The following is a 17,193-nucleotide window of genomic DNA, read 5'->3' as shown; positions in this document are numbered from 1 at the left end:
TATCTATTATCTTTGGTGTCACATTTCTGATATTTGTTTTGTGGAGAATTGTACTACATTTGGAGTACAATTATAAATTTAGCTGCCTCATGTAGGCGACTAAATTTGGAAAAAGGAAACACTGGAAATACTCAGCAGGTCAGGCAGCATCTGCATGAAGAGTAGCAGAGTTCATGTTTCAGGTTGAAGACCCTTTGCCTGAACTGGGGAAGAGATGAGAGAAGCTTATTAAAGGTGCATGAAGGATGGGGGAGGACTTGGGATATACTATTAGGGTAAAACATAAAATGCAAACTAGGTTATCTTGTCAACATCTCCTTTACATCAGTGAAATCATGAATGGACTCGGCGACCATTTCACTGAACACTTGCACTCTGCCCCTCCAAGCACTAGAAGATCTCCCGACTGCTGTTCATTTTAATTTCACGTCACATCCCATACTGACCTTTCTGTCTTGTGCTTCCTTCATTGCCAAAGTGAGAGCCACATGCAAACTGGAGGAATAGCATCTCATCTTCTGCTTGGGCAGCTTACAACCCAATGTTCTATGAACATTGAATTCTCTAATTTTACAGTAGGTACTAAACCAACACTCCTCTCCCTACTCTCCCCACGATTTATTCATTAAATCAGGCGGTCAGGTCTTTCAACAACTTAAGCAGTTTCAAGGCAACAACCTTCCATATACACCAACATTAAGGAACGTTATAAGCACCTGTACCCTTTTGTCTACGAAAAAAGCATAGCTTCGGAATAAGATGGCAGCTTGTCAATGTTCAATTTGCTTTACGATTCTGAAGTTAAGGGTGAGCTGAGAATATTTACGTTCGCCCAAATTAACATGTTTTTAATGTCTGAAACACTGAATGGCATGTCTATGATAGGATGAAGGCAAAGAAGACAATGGCCTCCTGGTTAGTTTCCAGTTCCTGACGTGTCAGAAATTGACATGCTGGTTTCTGCTATATTTCTTAAGATATCAGGCAAATTGGTCTATAGTTCCGACTTTTCATTGCCTCTCCTTTCTTGAACAGTATGGCATTGTTTACTGCTTTCCATTCAATGAGAACTGTTCTAACATCATGGGAATTTCAGGACTTTCGAAGAATGAGGGGGACCTCATTGAATTGTACAGAATAGTGAGAGGTTGGATAGAGTGGATGTGGAGAGGATGTTTCCACTCATGGGAGAGTCTAGGACTAGAGGTCATAGTCTCAGAATTAAAGGACGTTATTTTATGAAGGAGATGAGGAGGATATTCTTTAGTCAGTGTAGGTTAGCTATATTAGCCTACCTTTACTATATCTATCACCACACATATTATGCATGCTGCACATTCCATATGTAGTCCAGTCCGGATCTTCATCCCTAGCCTGGACTATTGATAACGGTACTTCACCATCTCACGGTCAGACTTGATGCTGACTACGGAGACGAGAGCATGTAATGTTTCCTCTGCTTGTGTTACAATAAAGGACTATGGGTTGTTACTCCTGTGTATGGGTTGCATTACACAACAGTCAGAGGGTGGTGTTTCTGTGGAATTCTTTGCCACAGAAGGCTCTGGAGGCCAAGTCAGTGGATATATTTAAGGCAGAGATAGATAGATTCTTGATTAGTATGGGTGTCATAAGTTATGGGGAGAAGGCAGGAAAATGGGGTTAGGAAGCAGAGATAGATCAGCCATGATTGAATGGCAGAATAGACTTGATGGGCCAAATGGTCTAATTCTGCTCCTATCACTTATGACTTATGATCTTAAATTTAAACTAATGCATCCACTATCTCTATAGCCAGGCTGTTGGAGGTTACAGGCAATTTAGCTATTTTTTGTCTGTTTCATTTTCTTCTCCTTTGACTAATTCTAATTTTTAAGTTCCATGTGTTCACAGGACTATTGTCCTTCATTGTTTCTGGATGTTATGGGCTTCTACACAGACAAAAAGACAAAAGCATAATGTCTCTGGACATTTTAAACTCATATTAATTTGTTCTGTCTCTAATGGAACCTATTTCCTTGAGTTATTGCTTCCCTTTTGCATACCTAAATATATTTTCATGGTTTGTTTTTATGTTGTTTTGTTAGTTTTCTCTCATTCTCTATTTTCGATCAAATATATGATCATGCTTTGCTGATTTATGAAATTCTCCTTGTTCCTAATGTTATTACTCTCTACGGCAACATTATATTCCTTTAATCTACTGCTATTTTAACTCTCCGAATGAGTTACTTTTGGATCATATATTAGCATAGTGGCTTATGCTCCTTTAGGAAATGTATCATTTATGCAAATTATGAAATTCCTTTAAAACAATGTTATTATTTGTCTACCCTCACATATTATTCTACTCTTCAAATTTACAGCCACCTTATCCCTTCTACCTATATAATTCATGTTGTTCATATTTTAGATGCCGATGATCGAAATTACTCTAAATCACAATGTAAAATTCAATGATTTTGTGACTATCTTTAAACAAAAGCTTTTTTCTTTAGCCTGGTATCTAATTGCATAATTTTAGATTGAAAGTAGCTATTGGTATATTTTATTGTCTGATTTACAGATCTAAAAAATAAACCTATGAAGGTACCCTCCGCACAGATCCTGCAAAACTACCAGAGCACCTGCCTAAATTGGCAGTCAGAGTATTGAGTATAGAAATTGGGAGGACATGATAAGAGATTGGTGAGGCCACATTTGGAGTATTTTGTTCATTTTTGGTCACTATGTTAGAGGAAAGATGTTGTTAAGCTTGAAAGGGTGCAGAGAAGATTTACAAGGATGTTGCCAGGACTTTGTGCTATAGGGAGAGAATGAGCAGGCTAGGACTTTATTAGTTGGAGCGTAGGATGATGAGGGGTAATCCTACAGAGGTGTGCCAAATCATGAGAAGAATAGATCAGGTAAATGCACAGAGTCTTTTGCCGAGAGTAGGAAAATCGAGAACCAGAGGACATAGGTTTAAGACGAGGGGGGAAACATTTGATAGAATCCTGATGGCTAACATTTCTACACAAAGGGTTGTGGGTATATGGAACGAGCTGCCAGAAGAGGTAGTTGAAGCAAATAGTATCGCAATGTTTAAGAGACATTTAGACAGATACATGAATAGGAAAGGATTAGAGGGATATAGGCCAAATGCAGGCAAATGGGATTTTCTTAGATTGGGCATCTTGGTCAGCATGGATGAGTTGAGCCGAAGGACCTGTCTCCATGCTGTATGACTTCATGACTCTATTACTCTATTATAAGATGTCAAGTAAAAGGTGACCGCACATAATAATAGCTGATATGATTGGGCTAATATATTAGCATGAACAGAAGATTGGCTGAGTAACAAAAATGCAGCTAGAATAAATGCATCATTTTAAAGCTGTCAAATTGTGACTTTTGATATGATAGGAATGGATGCTGGGATCTCAACTATTTACTATCAATATTAATGACAGATGAAAGGGCCAAAGTTACCGTCATTGCAAAGATATGGGAGAAGGTAGTGGTGGGTCGGAAGCTAGTTCTGAAGAGGATACAGAGAATCTGCAGAGCAAGGCAAACATTTGGCAGTTGAGGGATAATGCAGAGAAATGTGTAATAAACAATTTTGTAAGAAGGGCAGAAATCCAGAATATTGGCCTCTGTTAAAATGGGGAATGGAGTATAAAGTAGAGACATATTGCTGCAACAGTACAAGGCATTAAGTGACTACATCCTGAAATGTGAATGGTTTTATTCTTCATATTTAAGGAGTGATATACTTGCATTGGAAGCAATAGACAATAGACAATAGGTGCAGGAGTAGGCCATTTGGCCCTTCGAGCCAGCACTGCCATTCAATATGATCATGGCTGATCATCCCCAGTCAGTATCCCGTTCCTGCCTTCTCCCCATATCCCCTGACTCCGCTATTTTTAAGAGCCCTATCTAGCTCTCTCTTGAAAGCATCCAGAGAACCTGCCTCCACCGCCTTCTGAGGCAGGGAATTCCACAGACTCACCACTCTCTGTGAGAAAAAGTGTTTTCTCGTCTCCGTTCTAAATGGCTTACTCCTTATTCTTAAATTCAGTTCAGTGAAGGTTCACTTGGTTAATTCTTTGGATGTCTATTAAGGAATAATTAAGTAGGTTGAAATACATGTTGAAATACATGTGGGAACTGAAGGACTCTGATGGAATGTTTCGTCTGGTGAGCCTAGTTTTGAAGCAAAGGATCACCTACCGAACAAATATGGAGGAATTTCTTCTTTGAGGGTTGTAAATCATTAAATTCTCTAGCCCTGTTGAGATTGAGACATTAAATATATTCCAAGCTGAGATAATAAGTTTGGATACAAACATACTGAAGGAGGAAATCAAAAGGGTAAAGGGGAGGGGGTGCTGTTTAAATAGCAAATTATGAAATGGGACAAACTATTTTTGTTCCATGTTAATGCAAGGAGCAATCTGAACAATGGGAGACAAGTTGGCTGTAAATTTGAAAAGTAGAATAATATATGTTATGGTAGACAAGCAATAAAATACATTGAAAGGAATTTCATAATTTGCAATTTAAATGGCCCCAGCCTGCTATTTCCCATCATAGGAACGTGATTATACCAGGAGAAGAAAATGCCCATTAACAGCCTGCTATTACCTATATCCTTTATCCTCCCCCAACCACTTCATGCACCCATCACCTTATTTGGTTCCGTTCATCACCTTCCTTTCCTACCAGATTCCACCATCTGCAGACCGTTATTGTCCCTACCTACATCTTCCAGATTTTATCGCTATTTCCAACATTCCCTCCCCAATCTGATTCCATCTGCTAGTCGCCACTCCTCACCCAGAACAACCTATTGCTTGCCATCTCTCGGCCCCAACTCTCCCTCCTCACCACTTTGGGCTTTCTATCTTAAAGTGTCCCAATGACCTGCACTTCAGGGAGATCTTACCTGAAGGATTGATTATTTGTCCTGTTCCTACCTAGCTTCAGAAGGACATTGACCTGGGAGCACAGCCTAGTTAATGCAATTTTCATCTTGGATCTTCCTTTACTCCTTTGGTCCAGATGAAGGGAGCTGAGCTGAAATGTTGATTATCAATTTCCCTCCACAGATGCTGCTCAACCTATTGGGTTCACCCATCAGAAGATGGAAGGTCCAAGATGAAACTTGCATTAACTCTGTTGTGCTCCCAGGTCAATGTTCTCCTAAAGCTAGGTAGGATCAGGAGCATAATCTTCCAGGTAAGGTCTCCCTGAAGTGCAGGCCATTGGGACACTAGAACATCACCAGCATGATTTAAATTATACTTTGCTCCATCACCAATCACTTCAAATGAAGTAAGTCAATGCTTAAAATAAACAGCAGATCTCCTTATGTTTCGTGAGAAGGGGTCTTCAATATTCAATTTTTTGATAATAACTAAAAGTAAATCCAAATGTTTACTTAAAATAAATAAATGATGTGCTTGTTTTATATAACACTAAAAATCTACCATAGCAATCAATCATGTATCTTACGCTAAGAGTGTGAGATTTTGACAAGAGATTTGTTCATATACTCTTGGTCAATTACATTTATTTGACATCATGCTATTAATGCTTCTCAAGAGGGCTTCGGAGGCTGAGGGGATTCCTGATTGAAATATATAAAACTATGATTTAGTTAGGGTGGGCAGTCAGAAACCTCCCCCCCCCCCCCCCCCCCCCCCCCCCCCCCCCACCAGGGTGGGAATGACAGCATAGTTTTAAGGTGAGAGATACAAAGTTTAAAGGAGATGGCTATGGCAAGTTTTTTTTTTCAAACTCAGAGATTGGTGGGTGTTTGGAAAGTGCTGCCAGGGGTGGTGGTTGAGGCAAATATGATAGTGGCATTTAAGAGGCTTTTAGATAGACACATAGATATGCAGGGAATTGAGGGATATGGATCATATGCAGGTTGTGGAGATTCATTTCACTTGGCATCATATTTTGCATGGAAATTGTGGTCCGAAGGGCCTGTTCCTATGCTGTGCTGTTTTGGGTTTTAAAACACAAGTTAGTGACGTGACTGGCTAATTCGCAATGAGGTTTGCGGGACACAAAATAAAATAGACGCAGTAAACTTCTCTGAGTGTTCAGTGAATGTTATTGTCATTTTCAAAATAGGGGCAAATCATTACAAATACTGAAAGCTGATAAATTTACTGAAAGATTGGTTCAAATAACCAATAAGACACATTTTTGTTAAATAGACCAACATTTGTTAAATAACAAAAAAGACACAATTTTATTAAATAGATTAACTGCAAAAATGCCCCAAAAGTTCCATTTACATTCCAGAATTGCATCCAAGCACTAATTGTGGTGGTTTACTCATGTTATGACTCATTTTGTGTTTAGACCATTTTCAGTTAATCTGGAATATATCCTAGAAAGTTATAGGAGAGATGAAGTGCTGTGGATCTAGCTCCGTAAACTGTGTCCATCCTCTCCCGACCCAAGGTTGTTTCTTCTGATCCACACCCATTGAGGCCTGGAAATGACCATAATACATCAGCTTCTCATCAAGCCAGTCTAGGTTACAATGTGGCTGTTCCCATAATCTGCTGTATTCCATAAAGTATCAGTACAATTCAGTGCAGACTTCCCATGAGATACCCTTGCAGCAACATTGCTCAAACAACTTAGTTATCAAACCACAGCATGGAAACAACCCATTCAGCCCAACCAAAATAACAACCTACACTAATCCTATTTTCCTACATTTAACCCTATCCACCTATTCATTTTCTACCCAAGTACCTGCCCAAATCCAGTTGAAACATTGTGATCATGCCAGCCTCTATCATTTGCTCGAGTAGCTTGTTCCATATACCTTTCATCCTCTCTGTAAAAAAACCGTGCCTCTCTAGTCTCTTAAATATTTCTTTCTCACCTTAAACCTGTTTTAGACTCAGGGGAAAAAAAGACTATCTACCCTATCAATACTCTCATGATTTTAGTCATCTCTATTAAATCACCCCTCAGGCACTTGTGCTTTCGTAAGAACAACCCTAACCTATAACTGAACCTCACAATTTCCAGGAAGAATGGTGAATCTCTCCTGCATTCCTTCTAGCACTACCAGATCCATTAATTCTTTCATTTTTTAAGAACTTGCATGTTTGGATCCAACAATTACTTGCAATTACTTGGCCAGTGATATAATAATCAAAACGTTGTGGTATAAATATCTTAACAGCTATGGTATCATATCTTCCACAGACCCTGACTGATCTGAGCCTACTGTTAAGGTCATAAGGTCATAAGGAATAGTAGTAGAATTAGGCCATTCGGTCCCTTGCCTTCTCCGTCATTCAATAATGGCTGATCTATCTCTCCCTAGTAACCCTATTCTCCTGCCTTCTTCCCATAACCACTGACACCCGTATTAATAAAGAATCTATCTATCTGTGCCTTAAAAATATCCACTGACGACCTCCACAGCCTTCTGTGGCAAACAAATCCACAGATTCACCACCCTCTGACTACAGAAATTCCTCCGCATCTCGTTCCGAAAAGAACGTCCTATAATTCTGAGGCTATGACATCTAGTTCTAGGCACTCCCACTAATGAAAACATTCTTAGTTAACTCTATCTCCATATTATTTGGTGACCTGAGAAGACATTTTGCAGAAATGTCTGCCCCCAATAGTAATTGAACAAGTGTCTAGAATATACATTTTCATCTCCTTTATAGAAGACCAGTTCTGAAAGCAGGAGATAATGTTCAAAATCTGCAATTATTTGGGATAATAGGTCATAAGGTCATAGGAGCTGAATTATTAATTCGGCCCATCAAGTCTACTCCGCCATAAAATCATGGCTGATCTATCTCTCTCTCCTAACCCCATTCTCCTGCCTTCGCCCTATAACCCTGACACATGTACTAATTAAGAATCTAACTATCTCTGCTTTAAAAATATCTATTGACTTGGCCTCCACAGCCTTCTGTGGCAAAGAATTCCACAGATTCACCACCCTCTGACTAAATAAATTATTTTTCATCTCCTTCCTAAAGGAACTTCCTTTAATTCTGAGTCTGTGACCTCCAGTCCTAGGCTCTCCCATTAGAGGAAACATGCTCTCCACATCCACTCTATCCAAGCCTTTCACTATTCAGTACATTTCAATGAGTTACCCCCCTCATTCTTCTAAACTCCAGTGAGCACAGGCCCAGTGCCATCAAACGCCCATTATAAGTTAACCCACTTATTCCTGGGATCATTCTTGTAAACCTTCTCTGGACACTCTCCAGGGCCAGCACATCCTTCCTCAGATATGGTGCCCACATTTGCTCACAATACACCAAATGCAGAATATTGGGAATAGAGGATGAGATTATCTGCATTCCCAATGTTAAACTCAAGATATAATGTCCAAATTAGTCTTGATGAGTGAGTGCCATAGAAAATTGCCAACTTCACACTCCTGAGGGGTTTCCTGTAGGCAGCCTAAGTTGTTGGACCAAGGGTTGCCTTAAAACCAACTTCCAGCTGGCTGTAAATTAACCCTTCACTAGTTCCCAAATCTAAACACTCCTACATATCAAAATTCAGCCCTGGGTTTCTAAAGGGCCTGTCCCACTAGGGCGACCTAATCCGCGAGTTCTGGCGAGTTTGCCCTGGACTCATACTCGCAGCATGGTCGACACAAGGTCATAGGAGGTCTTCATAACTCTCCTTCATGCTCGAGAATGGTCACCGCGTACACGAGGCTTCAGCTTGGTCGCGGAGTATTTTTCAATATGTTAAAAAATGCCTGCGAGTAAAAATGGTCGCCATGGAAAAAATCTATACTTTTTTTACTCGTAGGTTAAGTCGTAGTAGGTCGTAGTCGGTCAGCATGTTAGTCATAGGTATTCGAGGGTAGTCAAAGGTAGTCATAGTCTTCATCATAGTCGAAGAGAGGTCGAAGGGAGGTCGAAGGAGGTCGAAGGAGGTCGTCTTCACTCTCCACTATTCGGTGTCCAATTTTCCCGAAGTTAGTCGTAGCTAGTTATAGCCAGTTGAAGCTAGTCGAAGGAGGTCAAAGGAGGTCTTCTACATAGTTGAAGGAGGACAAAGGAGGTCTTCTACATAGTCGAAGGAGGTCTTCAACATAACATTTTTTTTAACTCTCCTAAACTCTTCTAAACTCGCCAATTAAGCCGCCCAAGTGGGACAGCCTCTTAAATCGGTGGGTTCTGGTAGATATCTTCTGTCTGAATTCACTTATTTCGATGCATTTATTCCCCTGTCTATAATTATTGAATACTTTGCCTGAGGAAATTTATAGAGCAAATCCAGCGGTGAATTTAGTTCAAAGTGTCCTTTGTTGATAACATTGATTTTGGATTACGATGAAACTTATGGTACTTATGTTTACTGTTGCAACAATAAAAGTTAAAGATCATTAATTGGAAGAAAATAGAATTAATTGACTGGAGATTATTTCTAACATAGCTTAATGCACTCACGCCACGCATAAAGCGGCCTTTTCACGGGGCGACTTGACGCAAGAGTTAACCGGAGTTTAACATCGTGGGAACCTCGTGCGATAACAGTACGGCATTCGTGGACCACCGTGGACCACCGTAGCGCTAACGGCAGGTAGTCAAGAAAGTTTGAATTTCTCCAAGATTGACTTGTACACTTGTGGTTGAGTATTGCAACATTATATGAACGTAGTGGCCAGTGCGATATCCGTAATAACTCTTGCGGGTACCGTGGGAACTCCTGCGAACGGTGAACCCGGAAGCTGGACAGAGGGGACAGAAGGTGAGTAAAAATTATCTTCTGTGGGATTGAATTTAAAAAATAAATAAAAATAAAGATTTGCATCCGCATATGGACATCAACTTATTCATGAGTTATGTTAATGAGATTCAAGAAAATAACTACAATCTTTAAAAGGGACTTTAAAAGGGACTTTACTGAAAGGTTACGCATTTTTATGGTCCGTGAGAAATTTTTCACATGTACTTCTTTGAGAGATACAGGTCGGAGTCCTCGGGTCCAGGGGTCCGGAACGCTACCAATCAATGTTGTACAGAGACCCGTGTAAGGAGTGAACTGCACATGCTGGTTTAAACCGAAGACAGACACAAAAAGCTGGAGTAACTCAGCGAGTCAAGCAGCATCTCTGGAGAAAAAAAGCTGATGTATTGGGACGAGACACATCTTCAGACTCAATTCCGATTAGGCTGTCTGAAGAAGGGCTCCGATTCGAATCGTCACCTATTCTTTTTCTCCAGAGATGCTGCCTGACCCGCTGACTTACTCCAGCTTTTTATGTTTTTCTTCCCAGATCTGACTTACCTGCTGAGTTACACCAACATTTTGTGTCCTTCTGTGCGTATTAACCAGCATTAACCAGCGTCTGCAGTTCCTTTAGACATTACCTAACTTCAGATTTTAGAGATATAGCGCGTGGGAACTCCTGCGAACGGTAAACCCGGAAGCTGGACAGAGGGGACAGAAGGTGGGTAAAAATATCGACAAGGGAACATGTGTCCTTCGAGGACGTCCCACCTAATTGTCATTGTTGGATAATCTTTTTAACAGGAACACTTGCAGAGATGGCTCCCAGAAAATCTCAAAGAAAGGGGGTAAAGCGTGTCAGAGATGTTTTTGCCATGTTGCGCTATTCAGTTTCTATATTGTTTCAGTTTCTATATCTATATTGTTGCTCTATTCAGTTTCCCAGGGGGTCGGGACGGGACTGGAGTTGGGAGGGAAAGGTGGGGGAGTCGAGGGAGAGGAGGGGGAGACAGATGGGGGTGTCTTCATTTACTGGCGGCGGGTGTCTGTCACTGAAACAGGCAGGTGAGATTTCACATCCACCTTGTGTGTGCCTCTCTCTCTCTCTCCCTCCCTCTTACACAGGCTGAGAGACTCTGCCTCTGTGAGTGTACGTCTCTTTCTCCCCCTCTCCCACACACAGTAAGACCGAGGTACTGTGCTCAGTCCATCTGTGTCTCCCACATACACAGTAAAATATGTCTCCAAATGAGCCAATTCAACCAAGGGAGGATATATATAGTGTGTGAAAAAAAAAGTTACATCATTTGTGTCACGTGTAGTTCACGATGTTCATTCATGATTTAACGCGAAAGCTCGGGAAACGGACAAGTCACTCGCACAAATAACAGAAATGCCGAGTACCGTGGGAACTCTTTATCTACCCCCGTTATATCGTGCGAGACTCGTGCTGGACCACGACCTCTTCACTCTGGTGACATCTTGCGTCAACTCGCCCCGTGAAAAGGCCCCAATAACTCAGCAAAGATTAATCTTAGATGTCGTTTCTTGATTAATTGCTTTTTTATTGAAGTAATACAAAACAAAGAAATAACTTTTAACTTTCCGTTCTTAATCGCTGTTCCATTCACATCATATAAATCACATAAAAGCTATTTCCCCTAATTCTCCAACACCAAACTGAAACTTCTAATCTGAGTTTCTGCACCAGACTCCTCTAACAAAAGAACACAACCCTACTACGTATCAAATCCCACCTACAAAAGTACATGCAGATAAATACTAAAACTAAAAATATCAGTCATGATAATAATACTGACTTAAGCTTAAGGGCTCCTACACATTCTATCAACATATGTCAGTCCCGCCATTCTGGGAATTAACCTTGTGAACCTATGCTGCACACCCTCAATAGCAAGAATCTGCTTAGAATGTTTTAGGTCATGTTTATTATGCAGTGCAAGAATGGGATCATGTTTTTGATCAAGAGGTGTTGGAAATGTGGATGTTCTCCACGTATACAGATATCTCCAGATCCTTAAGTGCCTGTCCCACTTAGGTGATTTTTCAGGGGACTGCCGGCGACTGTCAAGTTCCTGGCAGTCGCCTGAAAAACTGGGAACTGGAACGGCGATTGTCAGGGTGGAACACACACAAACACATCGCGAAGGCGAGGGCCATGGAAAGTGGGGGAGCGCTGTCTGAAATTCACACGGTGCAAAGCCACGGTGTTACAGACACACACTGCGATGAACAGGAAGGTTAAGACAGCTAGCGCAGTGTACGGTAAGTCCTTTAAAAGAGGGGGGGGAGGGGAGAAGGAGGGGAGAAGGAGTGGAGACACTTTGAAGAAAACAGATAACTTTTAATGTCAGAGATACACAGCTGTGAAGTTTGGCAGGCATTTAACATTACCGGTCGATTATCCTTGGTTCTGAAAACTCGGGCTTACGTTTTTTTCCCGCAATGAGCCAATGAAAATGCTCAAAGGCGATTAACTAAAACTATCTACGACGACCTCAACTACCCATAACTACATGGCGACCCCACTACAACTGCACCTACAACTACAGGATCATCGACTTTCTCCATGGCGACCATACTGAGGCCGCGACTAGTTCCCAGCATGCAGGAACTCCTCGCCACCATGAAGGAAACTCACCAGAGACCACCAGCGAACATGTGGTGACCATGTGGTGATCATGTGGCGAGTCTCCTGCGCTCGCCTAAAAAGTTGCCTAAGTGAGACAGGCCCTCTATGTTTCGTTTTCTTCAAAGTTAGAAGCTACCCTGAGTTTGTGTGCTTTGTCCCAACTTTGGCAGTATGTTGGGTGGCAGTCTAAATGTTCTGGGGCTACAGTGATAATATTGTTTAAAATTGCATGGTGTTGAGTTGGATCAGAGGTGTGACCAAAACAAAATAGATAATAAAAGTTTTAATACAGGCTAAGTTACAGTCCTTGGTTTATCCAGCTGTTAAAACTTCCACACTGAAATGTACAATAGCTTTGTTTAAATGTTTAAAAAGGTAAAACTGGTTCTGATATTTTATAAGATAGGCACAAAAAGCTGGAATAACTCAGCGGGCCAGGCAGCATCTGTGGAGCGAAGGAATGGGTGACGTTTCGGGTTGAGATCCTTCTTCTAAACTGTTTTCTCTATCCAACCCCTTAAACTAACATGGCAACTGCCTTTCCCACATTACAGCAATTAATATAAATAAATATACTTTGCTACCATTTTGTCTGTCAGTTGTAATATTTTTAATTTCTTGCTGCAATTTGCTTATGGACTTACAAGTCAGCAATTCGCTTTGCATTTGTAGGACTTGTACGCAAAGTGATGTCATCCTTCTTATCTCAAACTGACTGGATTTCAAATGTTATTTGCTGTTTATATTGGATTTTCTTGATATTGTGAAAGACTATATAAGCAAACGGCTTATTTCAAAAATTGCCAGGAAAAAAAAAAAGAATTTGCAACTACTTTGAAAGGAATCCAACATGTTGGACAAATGTACAGAAAAACAAATGATCTGAGACTTGGAAAGCATTCGTGCAGGGTAAGGTTTCAAACCGGTCAAATCACAGTTGGTAAGTTATCATACAAAAGAGAGTTAAAACTCCGGGATGAGAAGTCCTGCAACCACACCCTGTTACATAATGTCAACAATATCAAGGAACTATATTTTGTCTTTAGAAGAGGATGTCTGAAGACCACATGCCAATTTACGTTGGTGGGTCGGTGGTGGAGAGAGTTAGCAGCTTCATATTCCTGGGCACATAGATGTAATCAAAGATGCACCATCTACCCTCTTAGAAGTTTAAACGATAAAACATGTCACAGAATACTCGAACAAACTTTTTCTGCTGATGCAGCATAGAAAGTATCCTGACTGGTTGTATCAGGGCCTGGTACAGCAATACCAATGAAGATTTATTAGGTGTACAACATGGACAGCTTTACGTAGGCTAAATGGTGGGAAACTATCACCATAAGCAAATGATTCAGGGACCAGAGAGTGTAGATATATATATATAATAATAATAATAATGGATGGGATTTATATAGCGCCTTTCTAATACTCAAGGCGCTTTACATCGCATTATTCATTCACTCCTCAGTCACATTCGGTGGTGGTAAGCTACTTCTGTAGCCACAGCTGCCCTGGGGCAGACTGACGGAAGCGTGGCTGCCAATCTGCGCCTACGGCCCCTCCGACCACCACCAATCACTCACACACATTCACACACATTCACACACAGGCAAAGGTGGGTGAAGTGTCTTGCCCAAGGACACATCAACAGTATGCACTCCAAGCGGGATTCGAACCGGCTACCTTCCGGTTGCCAGCCGAACACTTAGCCCATTGTGCCATCTGTCGTCCCAACAGATAGTGAATGCCAAATGAGGGGGAATGGAGGAAAATATTTTCTTTCAAAGAGTGATTATACCCTTGAGCCCACTACTTATAAGAGTTGTGGAAACAAAATTAATATGGGTTCTCAAAAGGAAATTATACACAGAGAAGAAAATTATTTGCAAGGGTATGGTGAAAAAATCTGGGGAAAAGGACAAACTGAATTATCCTTTTTATAATCTAAATTGTCCTCTTCTTTGCCTTAATAATTATATAAATCATTAGGCCTGGAGTACTTGGATCAGCTTGGCAAGTAACAGGAGCTGGGAACTTACTTGGATCTGGTCCTGGGCTGCCATTTCAATTTTGCCACGTAGAGGAAAATAGAGTTTCCAGTAAAACGACAAATTGTTCCACAACATTGCATAAAATAACTGCACGGAAACATGTTATTGGTCTGAGAGCTCAATTTTGGTATTTATTCGCCTTTTTAAACCCCCAGCAATTTTATTCCTTAGTCACAGCAGATACAGTGGAAAATTTCTGCCCTGGGCTATCATCATCAAGACACTATTAAAAACCTGTGATGTTGTTTCTAAAAAGAATCTGCCATCCAGTTGCTGTTAAATCATTCTCTTAACTTCCATTTTAATGCAGGGTAAATCCATTCAATCAGCAGGAAAGCTAATCCTGAAAAATTCCTGGTTTAACTTCAGAGCAAATGAAATTAAACACAAGTGCATGGTTGACTGCACTCCTGAAGCTAATCACAAAAGGTTTTCAGAACGGTGCCATGTGTCATTACATTGGCCTAAAGGATTTTAGGCATACTAACCAATACATCTTACAATGTGTATGCTTCATTCTGTCATTTGCAGAATTTATGCTTCTGAGTTGATAGAACTGTTTAGCTCACTCAGACCACTGTGTTCTTCTTATAGCCTGCTTCTTAAAAATGTTTAGGAAGGAACTGCAGATGCTGCTGGAACTCAGCAGGGCAGGCAGAATCTCTGAATAGAAGGAATGGGTGATGTTTCGGGTTAAGACCCTTCTTCAGACTGAGAGTCAGGAGAGAGGGATACACAGAGATAAGGAAGGGTAAGATGAAAAAACGAGACATCAAATAAGATGTTAGCTAGGAGACGGTGACAACGAAGCATACAGAGATTACATTTAATCAGGTGAGACAAATATGCTGGAGAAACTCACCGGGTTGAGGCAGCATCTATGGAGCGAAGGAATAGGTGACGTTTTGGGTCAAGACCCTTCTTCAGACTGATGTGGAGCTGGGAGGGTGGGAAGAAGAAAGGAAGAGGCGGAGACAGTAGGCTGTGGGCGAGCTGAGAAGGGGAGGGGAAAGAGGGAAAAAACAAGGACTACCTGAAATTGGAGAAGTCAATGTTTATACCACTGTCCGTTTATACATTTAGTGCTTGCAAGAGAATATTGCCCTCACAAAGTTTTAAATGTTATAGTTTCTAGTTCCACATCATAAAGATTGATAATGAGGCATGTCTCCATGGTTAAAGAATAGGGAATTGAAACTGGGGTTTACACCTCAGCGGTATGAACATTGACTGGGGAAAGGGAGTCAGTCTATCCCACAACAGAAGGGGAAGGAGTTGTACAATTTGATAGCCACAGGGAAAAAGGATCTCCTGTGGCGTTCTGTGGTGCATCTCGGTGGAATCAGATGCAGCACAGATATACGTCTCAAATAAGTTTTCATGCGACTTCCCTTGCCCGTATGTGACCGGTCTCTCCACAACCTCTATCTTTTGCATTTACCCCCTTTCCTTACGCATGGAACTAGGATAGGGGTTCCTTCGTCCTATCTTACAGCCCAGTAGCCTTCACATAATCAATTATCATCTTTAAACATGATATAGTCTACTTTCCCCTTTCAGGATTATTAGGGAGATATTCTCTCTGTGCTCCCCGATACACTGTCTCTCATCTTCATTCATAACCCCTTCTTGCACCACTTTACCACACAATTGCAGGAGATGCAACACTTGTCCTTTTCCCTCTTCCCTCTTCCCTCTTCCAAACAGTTTTTCCAGGTTAAAATATGTCTATCTTGCAGATCATCTAATTTAGTGTACTGCACAAAGTGATTTGGAAAGTTCAGTGATCCTGAAAGATGTCCTGTAAATATATATTCCATTTTGCTCTGCTGTCTCTCCAGAGATGCTGTCTGGCCCATTGACTATTTCCAGCTCTTAATGCATTTAAGTTGTTACCACTTAAGTTAAAATGTGAGTATTTTCACCATTAAACAATAACAGCCACTCAATAAGACATCCAAAGGCATACTGGAGCATTATCAAGCAAAGCCCAGCACCAAGCCTCATGAGATTACATTAGGACAGATGACCAGAACCATGGTAACAGTTTTTTTTAAAGAACAACTTAAGAAATGTAAAGAGATGGAGGGATGAGTGGTTTAGGAAATATTTCCCAGAGCACAGAGAGTAGGTAGCTAAAGATAACAGATGCCGATGGTGGATCAGATAATATAGAGAACTAGGCCAATTGCAGACCCGTTGGGTCTGTTCCCCCAACGTGCGGTTGTGGGGGGGGCGGCATGCAGCGTCACACACACTAACTATCCCCCCCCCCCCCACACACGCTAATTACCCCCCTTGATATTATATTAATATTATTAATTTGCTCCTTTTACCCCATAAGCACCCTATCTACTGACGCATAGCCCCCAACTTGCAGTCACATCTAGAGAGGGGGTGGGGGTAGAGAGTGAGGGCAGAGAGAGATGGGGCAGAGACAGATAGAGAGGCAGAGACCGAGAGAGAGGGCAAGAGGGAGAGGGGTGGAGGAGAGGAGCAGAGGGAGGGTGGGTGAGGCGGGAAAGGTGGGGGAGGTGGGGAGAGAGGGAGGGGAGGAGAAGAGGGAGAGAAAGAGGGGAGAGAGAGAGGGGGGAGAGGGGGGGGGAGGAGAGAGGGGGGAGAGGGGGTAGAGGGGGGAGGGGGGGAAGAGAGGGGGGAGAGAGAAGGGGTGCTGAGTGAGGGGGAGAGAGAGGGGGTGCTGAGAGGGGGTGGGGTGAGGGGAGGGGGGATAGGTGGGGAGCA

The sequence above is a fragment of the Amblyraja radiata genome, chromosome 3 (assembly GCF_010909765.2).
Source record: "Amblyraja radiata isolate CabotCenter1 chromosome 3, sAmbRad1.1.pri, whole genome shotgun sequence".
In the NCBI taxonomy this organism is placed as follows: domain Eukaryota; kingdom Metazoa; phylum Chordata; class Chondrichthyes; order Rajiformes; family Rajidae; genus Amblyraja; species Amblyraja radiata.
This window is presented reverse-complemented; position numbering follows the sequence as displayed.